Consider the following 23015-nt stretch of genomic DNA (forward strand, 5'->3'; position numbering starts at 1 on the left):
GTATATACTTCTACACCATTCCTATATATCAAAATACCACTTAAGTTGGAATTCCAACCTTTTGGAACACATATAACTATATAATTATTAGGTTAGTATGGATACAATTAGTACATATATAAATTATCTAATTCTCATAATAATCCTACCAGGTAAATAAGTGGTCCAAAATTACACAGATTTGCTCCAATTTCCTTCATCTGTCTTATATATTTTATGACAAAAATTCATGCTTTCAAATACTGAGATATAAATCTTTTAAAAATAGCTCAGTCATATTCTTAATAATAAAACAAACATTATGTACCGCATCCGACAATTTATAATTTTCCAAATGTAAACATTTAATCCAAGGTTTTTCAACCATGACGCTACTGAAATTTGGAGCCAAATAATTCTGTGTGGTGGGGCAGGGGATGGGGAGACATGAAAAGATGTTCAACAGCCATTAAGAAAATACAAATTAAAACCACAATGAGATACTACCACAGGGACAAGCGACCACACCTGGCTAGTGCGTTCATTTTTTGTAAAGACAGGGTCTCTGTTGCGAAGGCTGGTCTCAAACTCCTGGCCTCAAGCAATCCTCCCACCTAGGCCTCCCAAAGTGCTGGAATTACAGATGTGAGCCCACCATGCCCAGCCTGCATTTCTATTATCATTCAGAGGTAATACTGATGCTAGTGGTCTAGGGACCAAACGTTCAAACCACTGCCTAGAACTTCCCATAGAAATAGGGATAAAGGGTCATCAAGAAAGAACATTTTTTCTTAAAAAAAAAGAGAAAAACTTGATAAGCTACGTACTCATCTCAAGGTATGAATTACAGTATTTTTTAAATGCTTATTTTCAAGATTTAAGCCTGGCACAATGGTGCACATCTGTAATCCCAGCTTCTTGGGAGGCTCAGGCAGGAGGACTGCTTGAGCTCAGGAGTTCAAGATTAGCCTGGGCAACACAGTGAGAACCTGTCTCAAAAGAGAAATAACATCATACATGAATATGTTTGATAAATAATGAGTACTTGGCCAGGTGTGGTGGCCACTTTGGGAGGCCAAGGTGGGAGAATTTCTTGCATTTAAGACCAACTTGGGCAAAGCTGGGCCCAGTGGCTCACACTTGTAATTCAAGCACTTTGGGAAGCCAAGGCAGGTGGATCCCAAGGTCAAGAGACCAAGACCGGAGAGAGATCCAAGATGGCCGATTACTAACAGCTCAGGATTGTAGCTCCCAGTGAAAGCACAGAGAACGAGAGGATGCCACACTTTCAGACAAATTTTTGTTGCTCACGGACCAGGAGATTCCCAGTGGAGGAGCCCCACAGGTCGCCAGCGTGACTCTTGCGGCCGGTGCAGTGGTTTTGCGGGCGCCTCATTGTGGCGGTGCTCGATGCAGAGTAAACGGGACTGGGTCCCCTTTTGGTCAATGTTTGGAGCTCCGGGAAGGCAGAGTCGCCCATTCAGCTGTTTGAAGAAGGGACTCAAGAGGGAAGCCAGACTGGAGATTCCCAGGTAGAAAAGCACCATGAATCTTAATGCCGCTGTTTTAGCCGGCGCAGTGAGTTGCTCAGATTCCGGCGCTGGGAATCAACAAGTTGGACATCCACTCAGAGACCTAATTTGAAAGTCGGTAATTACAAAGATGACAGGTGGATAAATTTACAATGATGGGAAGAAACCAGCGTAAAAAGGCTGAGAATACCCAAAATCAGAATGCCTCTCCCTCTACAGGGGATCACAGTTCCTCATCAACAGGGGAACAAGGCCTGATGGAGAATACATGCGTTCCATTAACAGAATTAGGCTTCAGAAGGTGGATAATAAGAAACTTCTGTGAGTTAAAAGAACATGTTCTAGCACAACATAAAGAAAATAAGAACCTTGAAAAAAGGTTTGAAGAAATCCTAACGAGAACAGACAATTTAGAGAGGAATATAAGTGAATTAATGGAACTGAAGAATATAATACAAGAACTCCGCGAAGTATGTACAGGTTTTAACAGCAAACTGATCAAGCAGAAGAAAGGATATCAGAGGTCGAAGACCAACTTAATGAAATGAAACAAGAAGACAAGATTAGAGAAGAAAGAGTAAAAAGGAATGAGCAAAGTCTCCAAGAAATAGGGGACTGTGTGAAAAGACCTAATTTACGATTGATAGGTGTACCTGAATGTCATGAAGAGAATGAATGCAAGCTGGAAAATATTCTTCAGGATATTATTCAGGAAAACTTTCCTAACCTAGTAAGACAGGACAATACTCAACTCCAGGTAATACAGAGACCACCACAAAGATATTCCTCAAGTAGAGCAACCCCAAGACACATAATCGTTAAATTCACCAGGGTTGAAATAAAGGAGAAAATTCTAAGGGCAGCTAGAGAGAAAGGTCAGGTCACCCATAAAGGGAAGCCTATCAGACTCACAGCAGATCTCTCAGCAGAAACCCTACAAACTAGAAGAGAGTAGGCGTCAATATTCAATATCCTCAAAGAAAAGAATTTTCAACCCAGAATCTCATATCCAGCCAAACTAAGCTTCATAAATGAAGGAAAAATAAATTTTTTCATGAACAAGCAAGCACTCAGAGATTTCATCATCACCAGGCCTGCTTTACAAGAGCTTCTGAAAGAAGCATTACACACAGAAAGAAACAACCAGTATCAGTCATCCCAAAAACTTACCAAAAGGTAAAGAGTATCTCCATAATGAAGAATCTATATCAACTAATGGGCAAAATAGCCAGATAGTATTAAATGACAATATTAAACTCACAAATATCAATATTAATCCTAAATTTAAATGGATTAAATGCCCCAATCAAAGACACTGACAGGCAAATTGAATAAAAAGTCAAAACCCATCGGTACACTGTATCCAGATCCATCTCATAAGCAAAGACACACAAAGACTCAAAACAAAGAATTGGAGGAAGACACACCAATCAAATGGAGAGCAAAAAAAAAAAACAGGAGTTGTAACTTTCATCTATGACAAAATAGACTTTAATAGTAACAAAGACTAAAAGAAATAAAGAAGGACATTACATAATGGTAAAAGGATCAATGCAACAACAGGAGTCAATGATCATAAATATATACACACCTAATATAGGAGCACCCAGATACATAAGACAAGTTCTTAATGACTTATAAAGAGACTTGGACTCCCACACAACAATAGTGGGAGACTTTGACACCACATTGTTAATATTCAACAGATCAACGAGATAGAAAATTAACAGGGACATCTATGATTAGAAGTCAGACCTGGAACAAGTAAACTCAGTGAATATTTATAGAATTCTTCACCCCAGGTCCACAGAACATACATTTTTCTCAGTATCACATCACACCTATTTTGAAAGTGACCACACAATTGGAAGTAAATCACTCTTCAGCATTTGCATAGCATTTCACAGACTTAAATGAAATATTGGTTGGCTGTTTGTTATTTTCTTCCCTTATTCCTTCCTGTCTCCGCTGTTAAGCACAATTATCGGCATAAAAGAGGTTTTTAATACCTATTTTTAGATTGCATTCCAGCCTGGGCAATAGAGCAAGACTCCTGTTCTCTCTCCCCCCCTTTCTTTCTTTCTTTCTTAAAAAAAAAAAAAAAAGACTATCCTGGACAACTTGGTGAAACCCCATCTCTGCTAAAAAAACAAAAATTAGCTGGGCATGGTGGTGTGTGCCTGTAGTCCCAGCCACTCAGGAGGCTGAGGCAAGAGAATTGCTTGAAAACAGGAGGCGGAAGCTGCAGTGAGCTGAGATCATGCCATTGCACTCCAGCTTGGCAACAGAGCAAGACTCTGTCTCAAAAACAAAAACAAAAGACAACTAGAGCACGTAACATATCTCAGATTTCTTTTCTCACAGATTTTCTTTTCATTAAGCATCTCTGAAGACTAGTATTATAGGGAATGGTCAAGCACTTCATATGCATCATTTAAAATTATCTAATTCTCATAATAATCCTGTCCAGTAATGAACTTGTCTGAGCTCACAAGGTGAATTATAGCAGAACCCACATTTAAAACCTAGCCAACGGTCTGTCTCTGAAGTCCTGTAACATTGTCTTTTTAGTAAGAAAATGGCCGGGTGCAGTGGCTCACGCCTGTAATCCCAGCACTTTAGAGGCCAAGGTGGGCGGATCACGAGGTCAAGAGATGGAGACCATTCTGGTCAACATGGCGAAACCCCGTCTCTACTAAAAATGAAAAATTAGCTGGGCATGGTGGCAGATGCCTATAATCCCGGCGACTTGGAAGGCTGAGGCAGGAGAATTGCTGGACCCCAGGAGGCGGAGGTTGCAGTAAGCTGTGATTGCGGCACTGCACTCCAGTCTGGATGACAGAGTGAGACTTCATCTCAAAAAAAAAAAAAAAAAAAAAAGAAAGAAAAAAAAAAAACTGTCCCAAACTGGAAACAACTTAAATGTCCTGCAGAGAATGAAAGGCTAAAAAAGTATGGTACAACCATACTTTGGAATACCACTCAACAATACAAAGGAATAGTATTGATAGACACAAGTTGGATGAATTTCAAAAGCATTATGCTGAGTCTCCCACAGAAGCCAATCTCAAAAGATCTCATACTATATGATTCTATCTATACGACACTGCTGAAAAGACAAAACTCTAGTGATGGACAACACATCAGTGGCTGCCAGGGATTAAAGGTGGGGGAATATATGACTAGAGAGGGACTGCGTGAGACAGTTCTTCCGAGGTGATGAAACTCTTCTGTTTGTGAGGTTATACAAATTTACATGTGTTAAAATTCTTAGAACTGTACAATCAACCAACAAAATCAATTTTACTGTGTGATTTTTTAAATTAAGAGAAAACAGAAAAATGTGAAGCATATTTTCATACCAGTAATGTGTAAATAATAAAAAGTCATGCCATGAATGTCATATCACAGGACACTAAATTGCAATAATACCTACAGATGAGAATTTTGCAGCTTCACCTGAATTTTAAATTTCCACACTTATTTTTGATATAAATACCTTCTGCTCAGAATTGTAAAAGTTTAGGTTAAAGTAAGGTACTTCTTAAACACATAAAATTTGTGGAATTTAGCATTCCAAGATCTTTGCATCTTCAGAAAAATACCACTGCCTATGTTATTTAGGCAAAAGATAATGAAATATCTAAGGGATGAAAAGAATGTGCCAATCCTCTTTCCCTAATGGAATTCCCAAAGTCAATGTTGCTAGCACCTGGTTCATTGACTTCAAGTTCAGAGCTGACATTCCTGAGGAGGGACTTGCAAATAAACCTAGATCATTCCTAAAGATCTACAATACAATCCTTTGTAACCCAAGCAGTCAGCTGTTTCCCTGAGACTACGGAAGCATGCAACAACTGCTTACTCATACAGTATAGTTTCTGTGCATGAAATATATATGTATGCATCTGTGTAGAGTAGTTTCCCCTTGCTCTCATGAGACACATTCCAAGACCCCCAGTAGATTCCTAAAACCTTAAATGGTACCAAACCCTATACATACTATGCTTTTCTTCTATACAAATAAACCTATGATAAAGTTTAATTCATAAATCAGGTCAGGTAAGAGACTAGTAATAATAAAATAGAATAATTACAATTTATATTGTAGTAAAAGTTAGGTGAATGTGATCTATGTCTCAAAATGTATCTTGCACTGTACTCACCCTTATTCCAGTGACGTGAGATAATAAAATAGCTACATGATGACATGAAGCGAGTGAATGATGCAGGCACTGTGACATAGCATTTACAGGTTATAAATGCATAACTATCAATAATAATTTATCAATGTAAACTTTTTCAAATATTTAGTGAACATCCACCATGTGCCAAGTACTGTAACGAGAACCAGGTATATACCAGTAAACTGGAAGGATGAGATCTGTGTCCCAATGTACCACCTCCAGTTTAAAGGCACTAGTAAGTCATTTTTATATCAACCATTTGAAGCAGGTAAAGCGAATGAGGAAGAAGGCATTTCAGGTAAAGGGTGACAACAAAACTCCATAACACGTTTTGGAAATGAAAAACAAAAACAAAAACAAAAAAACAACAAATACAGCCCCAGGTTTTCCATTTGTTTTTTGTGCAGAGGATGTGCGTGCATGAAATGATGTGTTAAGAATATGAAAGCAGGAGAGGTAAGCAGGGACCAGATCTTAGACAGCCTTGAATGTCACACTATGAAGGTCAGCCTGGAGTGCAGTGGTATGTACTTTTACTTTTCTGGATTATGAGTGAGGGGAGTTATGCCAGGGAAATGCAAAAATACACACAATGCAACACTAGATCATTGAGATAACAGCTAAATCATGATTTTCTACCTCAGTATAATCACGGCCGGATTTGAGGCTTTTTTTGTTTTGTTTTGAGATGGAGTTTTTCTCTTGTTGCCCAGGCTGGAGTGTAGTGGCACAATCTTGGCTCACTGCAACGTTCACCTCCTGCGTTCAAGCGATTCTCCAGCCTCAGTCTCCTGAGCAGGTGGAATTACAGGCACATGCTACCATGCCCAGCTAATTTCTTCTATTTTTTAGTAGAGATGAGGTTTTACCATGTTGGCCAGTCCAGTCTAGAACTCCTGACCTCTGGTGCTCTGCCTGCCTTGGCCTCCCCAAGTGCTGGGACTATAGGCATGAGCCACCACACCTCACCCCGACTCAAGACTTTTAAACATAAGACTCGACACTATAAAACTACTAGAAGAAAACATAGGCTCTTACCCTGCTGCCGAGTCATGAGAAGGCAGAAGTGTGGGTGTGTTCAAGATTTGGCTTCACCCTTAACCTGCTAACAAGGCCGAGGAATGCACTGCTGCTGAGGGTGTTATGGACGTTAACACTGCTTTACAAGAGGTGCTGAAGACCGCCCGCATCCACGAGGTAGCATGTGGAATTCACGAAACTGCCAAAGCCTTAGACAAGCGCCAAGCCCATCTTTGTGCACTTGCATCCAAATGTGATGAGCCTATGTACGTCAAGTTAGTGGAGGCCCTTTGTGCTGAACACCAAATCAACCTAATTAAGGTTGATGACAACAAGAAACTAGGGGAATGAGTCGGCTTCTGTAAGACTTACAGAGAGGGGAAAATCTGTAAAGTGGTGGTTGCAGTTGTGTGGTAGTTAAGGATTAGGCAAGAAGTCTCAGGCCAAGGATGTCATCAAAGAGTCCTTCAAATGCAAGAAATGAAGAAATCAATCCTTGGCTCACCAAAAAAAAAAGAAGAAGAAGAAAACATAGGAAAAATGCTTCAAGACATTAATATAAGCAAATACGAAAGATACGGAATCAACCTAAGTGTCTATCCATCAATGAATGGCCAGAGAAAATGTGGTGTATATATCACATGTACACAATGGAGATCTATTTGGCCATAAAAAAAAGGATGAAATCATGTCATCTGCAGCAGTATGGATAGAACTGAGGGTCATTATGTTCAGTGAAATAAACCAGGCACAAAAAGACAAATACCACATGTTCTCGCTTATATGTGTGCGTTGATCTCATGGAGTGAAAATATAACATTATAGATCATTGAAATGAGTGGGAGGTGGGTATGGAGAGGGATTAATGGGTGCAAACTTACTGTAAGAAGATTAAAAGTTCTGATGTTCAATAACAGAGTAGAGTGACTATAGTTAGCAACAACGTATTTTATATTTCTAGGTAGCTAGAAAAGAGGATTGGAAATGTTCCCAACACACAGAAATGATAAATACCCAAGGTGACGGACACCCCAAATACTGTAACTTGATCATTACTTATTCTATGCATGTAACAAATCATCACATATGCCCAGTAAATGTAAAAATATGTATCAATTAACCTTTTTTAAAAAAGAGAAATAAATACAAATTGGGTGCTGAGGCAGGCAGATCACTTGAGGCCAGGAGTTCGAGACCAGCCTGGCCAACATGGTGAAACTCAAGTCTCTACTAAAAAACACAAAACTTAGCAGGGTGTGGTGGCAGGCATCTATAAAATCCCAGCTACTTGGGAGATTAAAGCAGGAGAATCTTGAACCCGTGAGACAGAGGTTTCAGTGAGCCGAGATTGCGCCACTGCACTGCAGCCCAGGAGACAGAGGGAGACTCCATCTCAAAAACAAACAACAACAAAATTAAGAGAGAAATACAAATCCAACTAAAAACAGGGATAAGTTATAACTTTCAGCTGTTAAAGAAGAGCTTGTTCATATATATTTTTTAATGGATAATGGTAAGTAATAAATTCCTGCAATATTTAGATTCCTGGATACATTTAAAATAAAGTTGAAGCAGTTTCACTTTTAAATGTCATTATAGTTGTCCCACAGTTTCCACAGAAACCCCTAAGCAGATACCAAAATCCACAGATCTTCAAGTCCTTTATATGAAATAGCATGGTATTTGCACATAATTTATACACATCTTCTGTTATACTTTTAATCATTTCTAGATTATTGTTAATATCTAATACAATATAAATTCTACATAAATAGTTGTTATACTGTATTTGTAATTTTTTTTTCCTGTTGTATATTTTTTATTGTTTTTTTTTCCTCCCTCAAATATTCTCAATCTGTGCTTGGCTGAATCCAACCAAGATGCAAAACCTGGAGATGTGAAAGACTGACTGTAATTATAACACACCAAAAACAATATAATTAGCAATTTTTAAAGCTTGCAGTGAAGAAAGGTTTTAGACATCACCCAAAGTTCTTAGATGCTCTTGCAAAGCATGTGCAACAGAGTTGATAGCTATTTTCTTTTTGGGTACAGTTCTGTACATTTTTAATATATGTACAGATTTATGGAATCACTGCCTGCTTGTTACAGGACACAGAATAGATACATGTCCCTCATGCTATCCCTTTAGAGTCACATCCTCTTATCACATACAGAGCTTTCAGAAGGTCTTTTAGGAAGTATGTGAACAAAAAGGTATGAAGAACACTGCTATATGACACTAACCAGCATGACTTCATAGTCCCATTTCTTTCTTTCTTTCTTTTTTTTTTTGAGATGGAGTTTCGCTCTTGTTATCCAGGCTGGAGTCCAATGGCGCCATCTCGGCTCACCGCAACCTCCGCCTCCTGGGTTCAGGCAATTCTCCTGCCTCAGCCTCCTGAGTAGCTGGGATTACAGGCACGCGCCACCATGTCCAGCTAATTTTTTGTATTTTTAGTAAAGACGGGGTTTCACCATGTTGACCGGGATGGTCTCGATCTCTTGACCTCGTGATCCACCCGCCTCAGCCTCCCAAAGTGCTGGGATTACAGGCGTGAGCCACCGCGCCCGGCCATAGTCCCATTTCTAAGGCTTCAAATTTTCAACAAAATTCTAGTTCATTTAGTAATATCTATAATGACAAAGATACCTGATAAGCAACTCATGGTGAGTGCCTTGTAGTCAAGACTTACATTTCTCTATACTACCCAGAGGATGATATTGTTTAATTTCATCTGGACACTACCTGCATCTTTAGACAGAAATGCTTAGCAATACTGGAGAATATTAAAAGACCCTAGAATTAGAATTTTTTCCCATTTTCTGCCTGCCTAATTCTTTCACAGAGTTGAGATTTAGAAATGAAAATCATAAAAAAGAAATAAAATATCAGTGTAACACAAACACTTTTGCCCAAAGGGTTTTAACTAGTCTTTCAGAAAACACCAGGCATACCATCACTATGGGAAACATCAACATTAAATATATATATATATGTGTGTGTGTGTATATATATATATATATATTTTTTTTTTTTTTTTGAATCAGAGTCTCACTCTGTCGCCCAGTTGGACTGCAGTGGTGCAATCTCGACTCACTGCAAACTCCGCCTCCCGGGTTCAAGCAATTCTCCTGCCTCAGCCTCCCAAGTACCTGGCATTATAGGCCCCCATCACCATGCCTGGCTAATTTTTGTATATTTATTTATTTATTTATTTATTTATTTTGAGATGGAGTTTCACTCTGTCACCTAGGCTGGAGTGCAATGGCACGATCTCGGGTCACTGCAATCTCTGCCTCCCGGGTTCAAGCAATTCTCCTGCCTCGGTCTCCCGAGTAGCTGGCATTACAGGCGCCCACAACCATGCCCAGCTAATTTTTGTATTTTTAGTAGAGACAGGGTTTCACCATGTTGACCAGGCTACTCTCAAACTCCTGACAGTGTTGGAATTATAGGCATGAACCACCTTATCTGGCAATAATACCTTTCTTTTAAAAAAAGAAATAATAATCCCCAACATAGTTGTATTTGAGAACAAAGAATTCAATGAAAAATGGGAACTTAAATAATTTATATTAGCATAATTAATAAATACAGAAATCCTCATTCACTGAAAAAATTCTGAGCAACAATTCTGACCAAGAGACTGCAATTCTGATAGGACTGGTGATTGCCTCTATAACCACTGGCCATCTGTGCAAAATCACACTGATGATTTCACTAACCTATTAATAACAATATGCCACATTTTATACCCCGCTTACAGGATTTTACTGTTAGCTAGATACTAATTGGAATAGAAAACCAAAAGATACAGAGACTCTACTCTCAAGGAGCTTAATATCCACATAAGAGATTTCTTTAGAACAAGTGCATTTTATACTGTTATGAAATAAAGTATAATATGTAATTAATTATGCTACACATAGGTATAAAGAAATATAAATAAAATTTTGTAAGGAACTCTGTGAAACCTCAAAGAATGACTTTTCAAAAAAGAGACAGGGTCTCAGTGTCACCCAGGCTTCAGTGCAGTGGCACCATCATAGCTCAGGTGGAATCACCTTGGCAGGATCATGGCTTACTGCAGCCTCAAACTCCTAGGCTCAAGCAATTCTCCTGCCCCAGCCTCCCAAGTAGTTGGGACTACAGGCACTTGCCACTATGCCCAGCTAAGTATTTTATTTTTTTATAGAGATAGGGTCTCATTCTGTTGTCCAAACCCCTTGCCTCAAGTAATTCTCCCACCTTGGCCTCCCAAAGTGCTGGGATTACAGGCATGAGCCACCACACCTAGTCTGACTTTTCATGTCCATGTTTTCATGTATCCAGGAAACTCTTGCCTAATTTATTTCTTCATTTTTGAAAAAGAATAAAATCATTGATAGGAGAAAAAAAACCTCAAACTTAACCGCCATTTAATCATTGGTCAAAGATGTTCCTTATTGATTAGAACATTTCCCCAAAAACAAGTAGTCACAGAGGTAGAGCCCAAAATAACTCATGGTAAAGTACAAAGCAAATAAATTCACTTTAAAAACCTTAAATAACAGATTATCAACATTTTCAAATAGCAAAGACTAGAATTAAAAGTTGGTATATGCTACACTGCAAGAAAAGGAAATTCCTTAATTAGGTCTTGTCCTAGGGAAGATTATAAAGTAGGCCTTGATGGACAGGCACCCTCCTTTCCTGATCTCTTGCTGAATTTGTCCTACTATCTCCCAAGGACTTTACTCCTTCATGATACTTCTACCACTCTCTGTATACACACATACACAAATATATATGCACACTGTCCTAAGTCAGTCTTTTTCAATCTAAAGACTAAAGTGACTTTATTTTTCATTGCTGAGTGGTAACAGGAGAAAGAGAATGAATTCAATTTATTTTAACACAGAATGAATTCAATTTATTTTAACACATCGGAGCTAAAGGTTGAGGGTGTTTACTCATCCAGGGCAAGGTCTGTGCTCTAGAGCCTTTTTAAAGATAAGCTGATAAATAACTTGTACTAAGATGTTAATATACAAACAATGGTACTCAATTTCCCTGACCACAGAAATATTCATATCTTAATAGGATACACAGTTAAAAATAAAAGCAATTCCCCCCACAAAAACAATTTCAGGCATTAACAAGTAGGCAAGGAGACTGATATTTCTCAAATCATGCAAGAAGGTCTATTCTATTCCTCTTATAAATACATATGGCCTAAAACAAGCAAATCTCTTCTGAAGAGACTAAATTAACAGGTTAGACAAATGTCTATCCAGACTACTATGTGGTACTTTGCACTGTAAAATATGAATACAGTAAGCCTTATCTGAATATTTATAAACTATTAAAAATCCTTAGACCAGGTGCGGTGGCTCATGCTTGTAATCCCAGCCCTTTGGGAGGTCAAGGCAGGCACATCACCTTAGGTTGGGAGTTTGAGACCAGCCTGACCAAAATGGAGAAACCCTGTCTCTAAAAATACAAAATTAGCCAGGCATGGTGGCACGCGCCCGTAATCCCAGCTACTCTGAGGCTGAGGCAGGAGAATCGCTTGAACCCAGGAGATGGAGGTTTCAGTGAGCCAAGATCACGCCACTTCACTCCAGCCTGGGCAACAAGAGCAAAACTCCATCTCAAAAAAAAAAAAAAAAAAAAAAAAATCATAAGTTAACAGAAAAGTCTTCATTCCATATGCATTCTCCCAAAACTATCAAGAAGTATTTTGAAAGTGTGTTTTAGGAAATATCTCATACAATTAGAATAACATAGCCACAATATTAAAGTTAGAAAGGCTTTTTTTTTTCTTTCTTTTTTTGAGACAAGAGTCTTGCTCCGTCACCAGGCTGGAGTGCAGTGGTGTGATCTCAGCTCGCTGCAACCTCTGACTCTCTGGTTCAAGAGATTCTCCTGCCTCAGTCTCCCGAGTAGATGGGATTACAGGCATGTGCCACCATGCCCAGCTAATTTTCGTATTTTTAGTAGAGACGGGGTTTCACCATGTTGGCCAGGACAGTCTCGATCTCCTGACCTCATGATCTGCCCGACTTGGTCTCCCAAAGTGCTAGGATTACAGGTGTGAGCCACCCCACCCAGCCAGAAAGGCTTTTAATAGCTTTTTAGAAATAATAACAATTTACTTTGCCCAAAACAATACCAAGCTAATTATTTCAGAAGAGAATCTATAGATCAAGAGAAACTTAAGATAACAGATGAATTCCACTGGACATATTATTAAGTATTATATCAACTACTAAATGTATCATTGTGATCTTACCTGGATATTAATCTAAAAAGCTGAAAAAGAATGAGATTTGAACACTGACTAGATATGTGACTATATAAAAGCAAAACATAAAAGTTTTTAAAGGAATAAATTACAATGCCACCTATCCTCTCAAAAAAAACTTGAAGTATGATATTGTTACTTGCAAGAAAATGGTTTCAAATATATTGTAAACCATTTTAATAATAGTATCCCCTTTTTATAAATGTATATATACATTCACATCAAATTTTATGTAAAGAAAAAGTCAACTCCCGTTTTTAATATACTGACACATGTATATACCTTACAAGCAGCTTCAGAGCCTTGCTTCTTCACTCTTAACAGGTTCTCTTCCTTGGCTGCCATCTGACTTTCCCTTCTTTTACCCTGCAAACCCTAGGAAGATAATTCTCCCTTACTCCTATTGCCTCAACTTGGATCAAGGTATAAATTTACCCCACCCTCATATCTGCAGACTAATGCCCTTCCAGTACTATACAGTTCTCCTGTGGTATTCCTCACTGGTAACTCTTATATCTGCATGTACACCTAAGAATGAGTTTGAAATACTCTGAAATACACACACACACACACACACACACACACACAAATATGTGGATATATATGTATATATGAAAGACTACTACTTCATATTATTACTTCATATTACATATTATTACTATTTCATATTATTTCACCCAGACACAACTTCTACAACTTTTTTATACTCGTCAAATTTTCTATTATGGCTGGATGCGGTGGCTTACGCCTGTAATCCCAGCCCTTTGGGAAGCTGAGGTGGGCGGATCCCTTGAGGTCAGGAGTTTGAGACCTCGAAGTGGTAGCACGTGCCAGTAAACCCAGCTACTCAGGAGGCTGAGACAGGAGAATCACTTTAACCTGGGAGGTGGAGGTTGCAGTGAGCCCAGATTGTGCCACTGCACTCCAGCCTGTGCAACAGAGCAAGACTGTCTCCCAAAAAAAAAAAAATTCTACTGGTTCTAAGCAAAAAGGAGAAAGTAGAGAAATATAAAGGGGTGCTTATCCCTTGACCTCTTAGTGTCTTCCCCCCATGGAATTTTTAATTTTTAAAAAAATTTGTATTCTAAAATACAGACTAGGTCTTGCTACGTTGCCCAGGCTACTCCTGCATCCTCGCCTCAGGCAATCCTTTTGCTCCACCCTCCCAAAGTACTAGGATTACAGGCATGAGCCACTATGCCTAGCTGAAATTTCTTGGAGTAATTTTTATTTCAAAAACAGGAGAAAAGATATGAGTTCATTATGTTTTTGGCAGAAATGGGCAAGGTAGCCAGCAAAGCCACAATAGCAATAGGATGTCAATGTCCAAGAGAGAAAATAAAGTAGGGCAAGATGTTAGACCAGGCTGACAGTTGTTCAGCTAGCGCCTTTACCCTTTTCCCTGGACCCCCTGAATGGGTCTTCTGTTCCCTGCCCTGCCTCAGAACAGAAAAGCCACCACCAGTCACTTGGAACTGGCAGAGACCAGACTTTCATTGCCAAGAATGTTTCACAATAATAAAAGCTTAGTTAACATCTGAAGGCTTAATAGAATATTACAACAGACAAGTCTGAAGTTACCTAAATGAAATAAATGAGCTACTTTCGGTGTAGGATGGTGGGGGAACTACTCTCCTTAAATGGATGTCCTTATGGGAGAAAATATCTAGCTCTTAATTTTAGTCTCTTAGCAGACAGATATCCTAGGAAGTTTTACTACTGTCTGGCATGCCACTGTCTTGTAAGTCTAATAAATGAGAATGTGAGCTCATGCCCTAGGCAGTGAGACTAAAGGCTGATGAAAAGGAATGATGAAGCAAATTAACAAAGGAGACCACATGCTAGACAAGGAGACACATTCTTCTTTTTTTTTTTTTGAGACAGAGTCTCGCTCTGTCAGCTATGCTGGAGTGCAGTGGCACGATCTCAGCTTACTGCAACCTCTGCTTCCCTTGCTCAAGCAATTCTCCTGCCTCAGCCTCCTGAGTAGCTGAGATTATAGGTGTGTGCCACCGTACCAGGCTAATTTTTGTATTTTTAGTAGAGACAGAGTTTCACCATGTTGGCCAGGCTTGTCTCAAACTCCTGACATCAGGTTATCTGCCCACCCCAGCTTCCCAAAGTGCTGGGATTACAGGCATGAGCCACCATGCCAGGCCAAGTGCTGCTATGTTTTCTTACCCTAAGAAAACTATAAACAGGTATACTCTCTTAGAAGTAAAACCTTGCTTTTGATGTCCAACACTTAAGAGAATGAGTGAAGCAACAGAAAAAGAAGATTTAATTTAACACCCTTGCCTAAGAGAGATGTGCAAGTGAGAAGCAGATCCTATTTCTGACAAGAAGAACAGGGATGAAAAACAATGTGAGAGATAAACAAGAAACAAGCAAACAAACACTATCAGATCACTGAGGCCTAGTTGCAAGCCAGGGCGCTACACTAAGTATCCTGATTATTCCAAAGATGCTTCCAGATCCAACCCAGACCTTTTGGCTTCTGCCAAAGCAGCACAGAAACAGCCAAGTTAAGTTCCAAGAATAGTCGTGGCATACCATCCCCCTCCAACTAGAATCATCCTCAGGGAGATTGTTTCTGGGAGCATCTTGCCCTAGAACTAACAGCAGAATTCACAAGGGCAGTCAGTTGTTAGTACTGTTTCCTTCCTTATCCAACAAAACTTCAGGAAACAGTATATTGAGGAAACTGGAATTTAACAGTAATTAATTCATTCTACTTTGATAATTCATTTAATTGGGGGATGGTAAAATGGTTAATTCTTTGGTAAATCTAGTATTTCAGGGACTGTCTGGAAAACTACAGGTGCTAAAATCAACTTTTAAAATGCTTAAGAATAAAAAGTGGACAGTCTTTTTCCTGCAAAGTTAGGGAGACTATGTACTAAGAGGTTTTGAAACCAGTATAAAAGTAGATTTTTGGGCCAGGCATGGTGGCTCACGCCTGTAATCCCAGCACTTTGGGAGGCTGAAGTGGGAGAATCACCTGAGGTCAGGAGTCTGAGACCAGCCTGACCAACATGGAGAAGCCCCATCTCTACTAAAAATACAAAACTTAGCTGGGCACGGTGGCACATGCCTGTAATCCCAACTGCTCGGGAGGCTGAGGCAGGAGAATTGCTTGAACCTGGTAGGCGGAGGTTGCGGTGAGCTGAGATCGCGCCACTCCACTCCAGCCTGGGTAACAAGAGCGAAACTCCGTCTCAAAAAAAAAAAAAAAAAAAAAAAAAAAAAAAAAAAGGTGTTTTTGGTCAGAGAATAAGAACTTCTCATCATACCTTAGTCATCAGTAACCAAGGGAAAAACTGCTATCAAAATTTCTTTTCCTTAATGAATTATGGTCCATTTGGGCATCATAGACTTCTAATAGAATCCCTACAACATGGGATCCAGGGCTCTGGTCTTCCTACTCATTGTATGTATAATACATTCTGCTACGTATTTGAGGTGCTGTGTAAATATGCTTATATTAATATTTCTGCAGGGATATAATTACATAAAATGAAATATACAAATTTTGGTAATAAAAGGTTCATGTTCCAACATGCCAAAATTCCACTTAAAGTAACAATTATATTAAAGCTTGTACTGGCTGGGTGCAGTAGCTCATGCTTGTAATCCCAGCACTTTGGGAGGCTGCGGCAGGTATATCACTTGGGTCAGGAGTTCGAGACCAGCCTGGCCAACATGGTGAAATCCTGTCTCTACTAAAACTATTAGCTGGGTATGGTGGAGTGCACCTGCAGTTTCAGCTACTCAAGAGGCTAAAGTAAGAGGATTGTTTGAACTCGGGAGGCGGAGGCTGCAGTGAGCCGAGACTGCACCACCGCATGTCAGTCTGCAAGACAGAGCAAGACTCTGCCAAAAAAAAAAAAAAATTAATATTATTATTTCCGTAAGAAATCTTTAGAGTACTTAGATTCATGCCCAAAAAATCCAAGGCATTTTTAGTCAGCTTATAGTTTCCTTGCCCATTGTTTCAACTATATGACCTTGTAACTAAAATTAGGAACAGAGAGAATAAAAACTTAGGACAAAAGTATCAAGATCTGGACTTTAAAAAGGAAGAACATAGGCCGGGCGCGGTGGCTCACGCCTGTAATCCCAGCACTTTGGGAGGCCAAGGCGGGTAGATCACTTGAGGCCCGAAGTTCAAGACAAGCCTGGCCAACATGGTGAAACCCTGTCTCTACTAAAAAATATAAAAGTTAATGGGTGTGGTGGGTAGGGCCTGTAATCCCAGCTACTCAGGAGGCTGAGGCAGGAGAAGCGCCTGAACCCAGAAGGTGGAGATGAAGGTTGCAGTGAGCTGACAGCCAAGATCAGGTCACTGTACTCCAAGCCTGGGCGATAGAGCAAGACTCTGTCTCAAAAAGAAGAAAACAAAGGAAGACTATCTAAAATAAAGCTGGCTTATAGGAACAAATAATGTTAATACCCACTGACTAAGTCATTAAATCTGAGGAATACCCAGATTACATAATTTCTGACGTCAGAGTATAAAAGAAAAGGGGCATTGATAAAAGAGTGGAAATTAGGAAACACAACTACATTAAGGATAGTTACATCCTAATAAGGAATACAATTTAATGAGTCACCAGTTTAAAACGTGCAAAACTCAGACCTAGAAGGGTAAGGCTTATACAATGTTGTCCAATTATTTAAAGTGCTCAGATAATTCCTCCACATTAGGATAAACTCTGCAATTCTAAGCTTCCTACCCAACGTCCCAATCCCATAATGGGCAATCATATTATACTAATTATGACTGTCATGATTTATACTCATTGGAATACTGATTATTTTACAAGTAAAGTGTCTAAGCAATTCTGACCTTGAAAAGGCAAGAAAATAAAATTTAAAAGCCAGGGATATTCAATATATAACATTATATAATGTAAATATTAGGAAACAAGAGCAACAGTTATCATAAAGGTTTTTTGTAACAGAAAGTACCTAGGAAGAACAGGCCCAGAATTAGGGGGTACTAAGATAAATAAGACATGGCCCTGGCCCTCAGGAACCTCATGTACTAATGGGAAAAACAAAAAAGTAAATCAGCTATTATAAATCAGAGATGTGGCCTGAATGCTTTTGGTATCATAGAGCAAGAGTGTCTCCTAGTAGAGACAAAAGCAGAGAAGGCCTCTTGAAAGAGGATTCTTGGCCTGAATCTTAAAGGAAACTCAAGAATTAGCCACTGAATAAAAGCAAGTTAGCATGTAAAACACAACTGTGATATATATTAATACTATATTCATTAATTCAATAAATATTGCTTGGCTGGGCATGGTGGCTCATGCTTGTAATCCCAGCACTTTGGGAGGCCAAGGCAAGAGGATGGCTTGGTTCAAGACCAGCCTGCGCAATATAGCAAAACTCTGTCTCTACTAAAAACACACACACACAAAAAATTAGCCAGGTGTGGTGGCACATGCCTGTAGTTCCACCTACCTGGGAGAATGAGGTGGGAGAATCACTTTAGCCTAGGGAGGCTGAGGCTGCCGTGAGCCATGTGCTCCAGCCTGGGCACTGCACTCCAGTCTGGGCAACAGAGTGAGACCTTGTCTGGGAAAAAAAAGGAGAAAAAAAAAAAGCGAAATACTTCTGGACCACCTACTGTATGCCAGGGACAGGCCATATTTACAGGACTACCTGTACTTTAGTATGGCTAGATCCTCAGGAGCACATATGAGATCAGGAATGCACAAAATTAGGAAAGCTTTGGATGCTCTGTTAAGGAGTTTGGACCTCACTCTAAAGATGGTAAAAAATCATTAAAAGCTGGTAAGCAAAGAAGCAACAAGATCAGAGTTGTGTATACCCTGACTCAGGCTTTCTTATACGTTCCCTCTGAGGAGCTGCCATGAAGGCTCCAGAGGAGAGAAAGGAGCTGACATGTCCCATGTTTCAAAGATACGGCATGAGACTCTGCTAAAAGGCCTACCACCTCTCTACCCCCATGTTCTATCATCAGACTTTACCAGTGGAATAAAAAGGTCCAGTACCAGTAGCAGGTAGGAAACAAAAGTAACAGAGAGGAAAGACAGTTCCTCTGGCCAAGATGCATAAGGGTCACCTCCAGGGAAGTATTTATATTTTAAACAGAATATGACACCAACAAAATAAAACTAGAGGATATTAATCTGATAACAAAGTCAATTTTATGTTGTATATATTTTATCACAATTAAAAGTAATTTTTTAAAAGAAAAAATCATCTGAAATTTAGGTGAAACATTTTTCTGTTCTGTCATTTAAAATGATAAAGATTAGTTCGGATAATTCCCCCATTCTTCACATTTAAAGAACTCTTCCAAATCCATCCTCTACCACAAAGCTAAATGTGCAAAAATATAAAAAGCCTGACAATTACTTCATTAGAGGAGAGAAGAGAATCATATCCCAAATGGATAACATCCAATAACCAACTATCCTTGAGAGTTGCAATGGTGCAAACTGCCACCAAAAAGAATGCACACGAATTTGGACACATTCTAATAGTACAGCTGTCCGCCCAGGCATGCTGTTGCAAGAACAGTACATTCCTCCTTGTTCCGTCCTCCATCCACCTGAAGCCCCATTATGAAAGGGAGTTTAAACAAAACTGTCATATTTAAGCCTCTAATATATGTGTGTTTTCAGTAAGATCCGCTAGGTAAAAATAGTGGCAGTAAACCCCTCCAACACTGACCAAAGATTAGACTCTAAAGATTTCATTGCAATCTAGTTGCAAAGATAGGGAAATAAGTTACTAACTTTCAGAAAACTGATATAGTACGGTAGAGGACTACTGAGAATCAGATTAATGGAGTCTGAGTCCTAAAAATCTGACTTATTAGCAGCTCTGTGACCTTGGGAAAACTGCCCAACCTCTCTGAGCTTCAGTTTTCTCATCTATGAAACATGATTAATGATGTTTACACCATCTATATCATGGTGTTGCTGTGAAAAGCAAAGAACTAAATGTAACCCTAACTCAGTACACACTCTATCGCACCCTCTTAATCTTAATTTCATGGAACTCCTTTTGAATACCATGTTTTATCTTTTCAGTTCATTCTTTCTAATACATAAATTCATATCATCATGTGACCCCACAAGATCTCCCATCTACTGACCGAACTATCTTCGAACTACCTTTTCACTGTTCCTCACCCTGTCTTCTTCTCTCCTCTCTTCTTCTCTTCTCTCCTTACCCAGCTTAAGTTCCATGGTCCATCATTATAATCACCTGCTCCTCTCTCACTTGGACATACTCACTTTGCAGAACCATGAGCCAGGTAAATTCAACTATTCTCCTACTCCTAAAGTGAAGGTGGCTGGAGAAAAAAGCAAGAAACCAAGCTGACTAGCCTCATTTTTAACTCAGGACCTCTGGCCTCAAATGAGCCCTTAACACTGCCTGGTGATCATACTATATTTCTCTAGACCATTTACTTTCCCACTTTTCTAGACAATTATATGCTCTCCTCTCTTTTCAAACTCCTAATACTGTCTTCCACCTCCTTTCTTACTAAGCCAATGACCCAGCTTAGAAAATTAAAGTGATTAGAGAAGATCTTCCAGGGTACTTGATTTTCTGTTTCTGAGCTGTTTCACTTAAGACAATGGCTTCCAGTTCCATCCATGTTGCCACAAGAAGATATGATTTCATTCATTTTTACAGCTGAATAGTATTCCATTGTATACGGCTATCATATTTTTTTATCCATTTATCCTTTGATAGACATACCAAAACCTTTTAATCTGAAATGTCAGCTTTATGGTTGTGTTTATTGTTTTCTTATTATTTTGATTTGAATTAACATTTTGCATATTTAAATTTATTTAGGAGCGTTAAGTATGCAGTGTTAGTGGAAATTTTTTTTGGTTAACAGCTTATAGAACCTTATTAATTTTAACAAGGACCAGTTTGGCTTTGTAGGCTATATGATTTATGGAATATTTTAGGATATCAATCAGTATTTTTTTGAGGTACAGAAAACTGGAAGTAAATTGTCATAGTATTGCTGCTAAGAATCACTGGGGCTCTTGTTTTTTTTTTTTTTGAGACAGGGTCTCACTGTCACCCAGGCCAGAGTGCAGTGGTGAGATCATGGCTCACTACAGCCTCAATCTCCTGGGCTCAAGTGATCTCCTACTTGAGATCTCCCAATAGAGAGCTGCATGTTCTCACTTACAAGTGGAAGCTAAATAATGTGTACACATGGACACAGAGTGTAGAATAAGGTACTGGAGATTCAGAGGGTGGGACGGGAGATGAGGGCTGAGAAATCACTTAACGGGTATGACTTACATTATTCAAGTGATGGTTACACTAAAAGCCCAGACTTCACCAACATGTAACAAAGGGGCACTGGTACCGCTTAAATTTATAACAACAACAAAAAGATTAGAAAGTTTAGATAAATGTGTATTCCTGGAAATTAAGGTTGATTTTTCACTTGGAGGAAGATGATCACAAGGCTGTTAACCTTCTCAACAAAAAGAGAGCATCTTCCTATGTATGCATAAAGCAGTCAACTCAGGTCAATTAATCAGGAAGCAACAATCTAACAAAAAAAAGACAATACCTGTCTTTGTTCATGTACAACTAAAATGATAAAAAAATTATAATAAAACATAAGTTAAAACGTTGTAGAACACTAAACCAGAAGCCAAAAGACCAAAGTTCTGGTCTTTTCTCGGCCATAACTAAATATGGGAATTTTACTGTGTTTCCATTTCTTCATCTGTAAAATTAAGGAACAGGAGAAAAGATCACTCTAAAATTATTTCAGAGCTTTCTGAGCTTCTTCCTGACGAGCAAGATGACTTGTGGTCTGGTTCTTGGACTTTCCTAGCAGCATGACCCCCAAATGCCAATCTCCACTCCCGCCTCAAAAAAAGACACCAAGACCACCTCCTGTTCTGAGACCAGAGGAGACATCATCAGCCTCTCTAGACTTGTAGAAGAAAAGAGATAAAGAACAACAGGAAGCAATTGAACATACTGATAAAGTACAAAATGAAACAGACAGACTTAATGAACTAAGAGAGGAAATTTTGAAAGCAGAACAGAAAAATAAACTGTCAACTATTTTTTTCAGAAGAGGTCAGAACTGATCTTCAAAATCACAAATCTGGGGGTAACAACATTTGTCAACCATCCTCAAGTGTCTGCACTGCTTAGGGAGGAGGATGAAGAGACACTACGTTGTCTGACCAGAGTTGAAGTGACAGAATTTGAATATATTAAGTCAGGTTACAGAATAGACTTTTATTTTGATGAAATTCCTTCCTTTGAAAAGTTCTCTCCAAAGAATTTCATCTGAATGAGAGTGGTATTCCATCTTCAAAGTCCACTGAAATCATATGGAAATCTGGAAAGGATGTGATGAAACATTCAAGTCAAACACAGAATAAAGCCAGCAGGAAGAGGCAGCATGAGGCGCCAGAGAGCTTCTTTACTTGGTTTACTGACCATTCTGATGCAGGTGCTGATGAGTTAGGAGAGGTAATCAAAGATGACATTTGGCCCATCCCATTACAGTACTACTTGGTTCCAGACATGGATGATGAAGGAGGAGAAGATGATGATGATGATGAAGAGGAGAAAGGATTGGAAGATACCGACGAAGAGGGGATGAGGAAGAGGGTGAAGAAGATGAAGATGATGATGAAAGGGAGGAATAAGGAGGATGAAGGAGAGGTTGACTAACAGAACACTGATGGATTCAACCTTCCTTTTAAAAATTCCAGTCCCTGGGAGCAAGTTGCAGTCTTTTTTTTCCATTTGTTGCTCAGTTGCCCTGTTCTTGAAGTCTCTCTTCTCTACACCATGGTTCTCAACTTATTTGGGGGGGTAAATACCTTGAGCAGAATAGTATGGGAAAAGAGTCTCAAACGCTTTTTGTTCTAAATTCATTTTTATCCCTTCCTGTCTGAACAAAAACTATATGGAATCAACATCACTGAGCTCTGCGGGGAAAAAAGAAAAACCTCCTCCCT

At 39.2% G+C, this 23015-nt stretch overlaps 1 protein-coding gene and 1 pseudogene across 4 annotated transcripts in view; one reads left to right on the forward strand and one right to left on the reverse strand.

Annotated features, from left to right (window-relative positions):
• Window positions 1–23015, reverse strand: part of ABL2 (ABL proto-oncogene 2, non-receptor tyrosine kinase) — a 127717-nt gene that overhangs the window by 55593 nt on the left and 49109 nt on the right. The gene's annotated exons all lie outside the window — the stretch shown is intronic.
• On the forward strand, window positions 21873–22725 carry LOC135272328 (protein SET-like; annotated as a pseudogene).

The sequence above is a fragment of the Aotus nancymaae genome, unplaced genomic scaffold, assembly GCF_030222135.1.
Source record: "Aotus nancymaae isolate 86718 unplaced genomic scaffold, 86718_ANA_hifiasm-v0.15.2.pri h1tg000108l, whole genome shotgun sequence".
Classification (NCBI taxonomy): Eukaryota; Metazoa; Chordata; class Mammalia; order Primates; family Aotidae; genus Aotus; species Aotus nancymaae.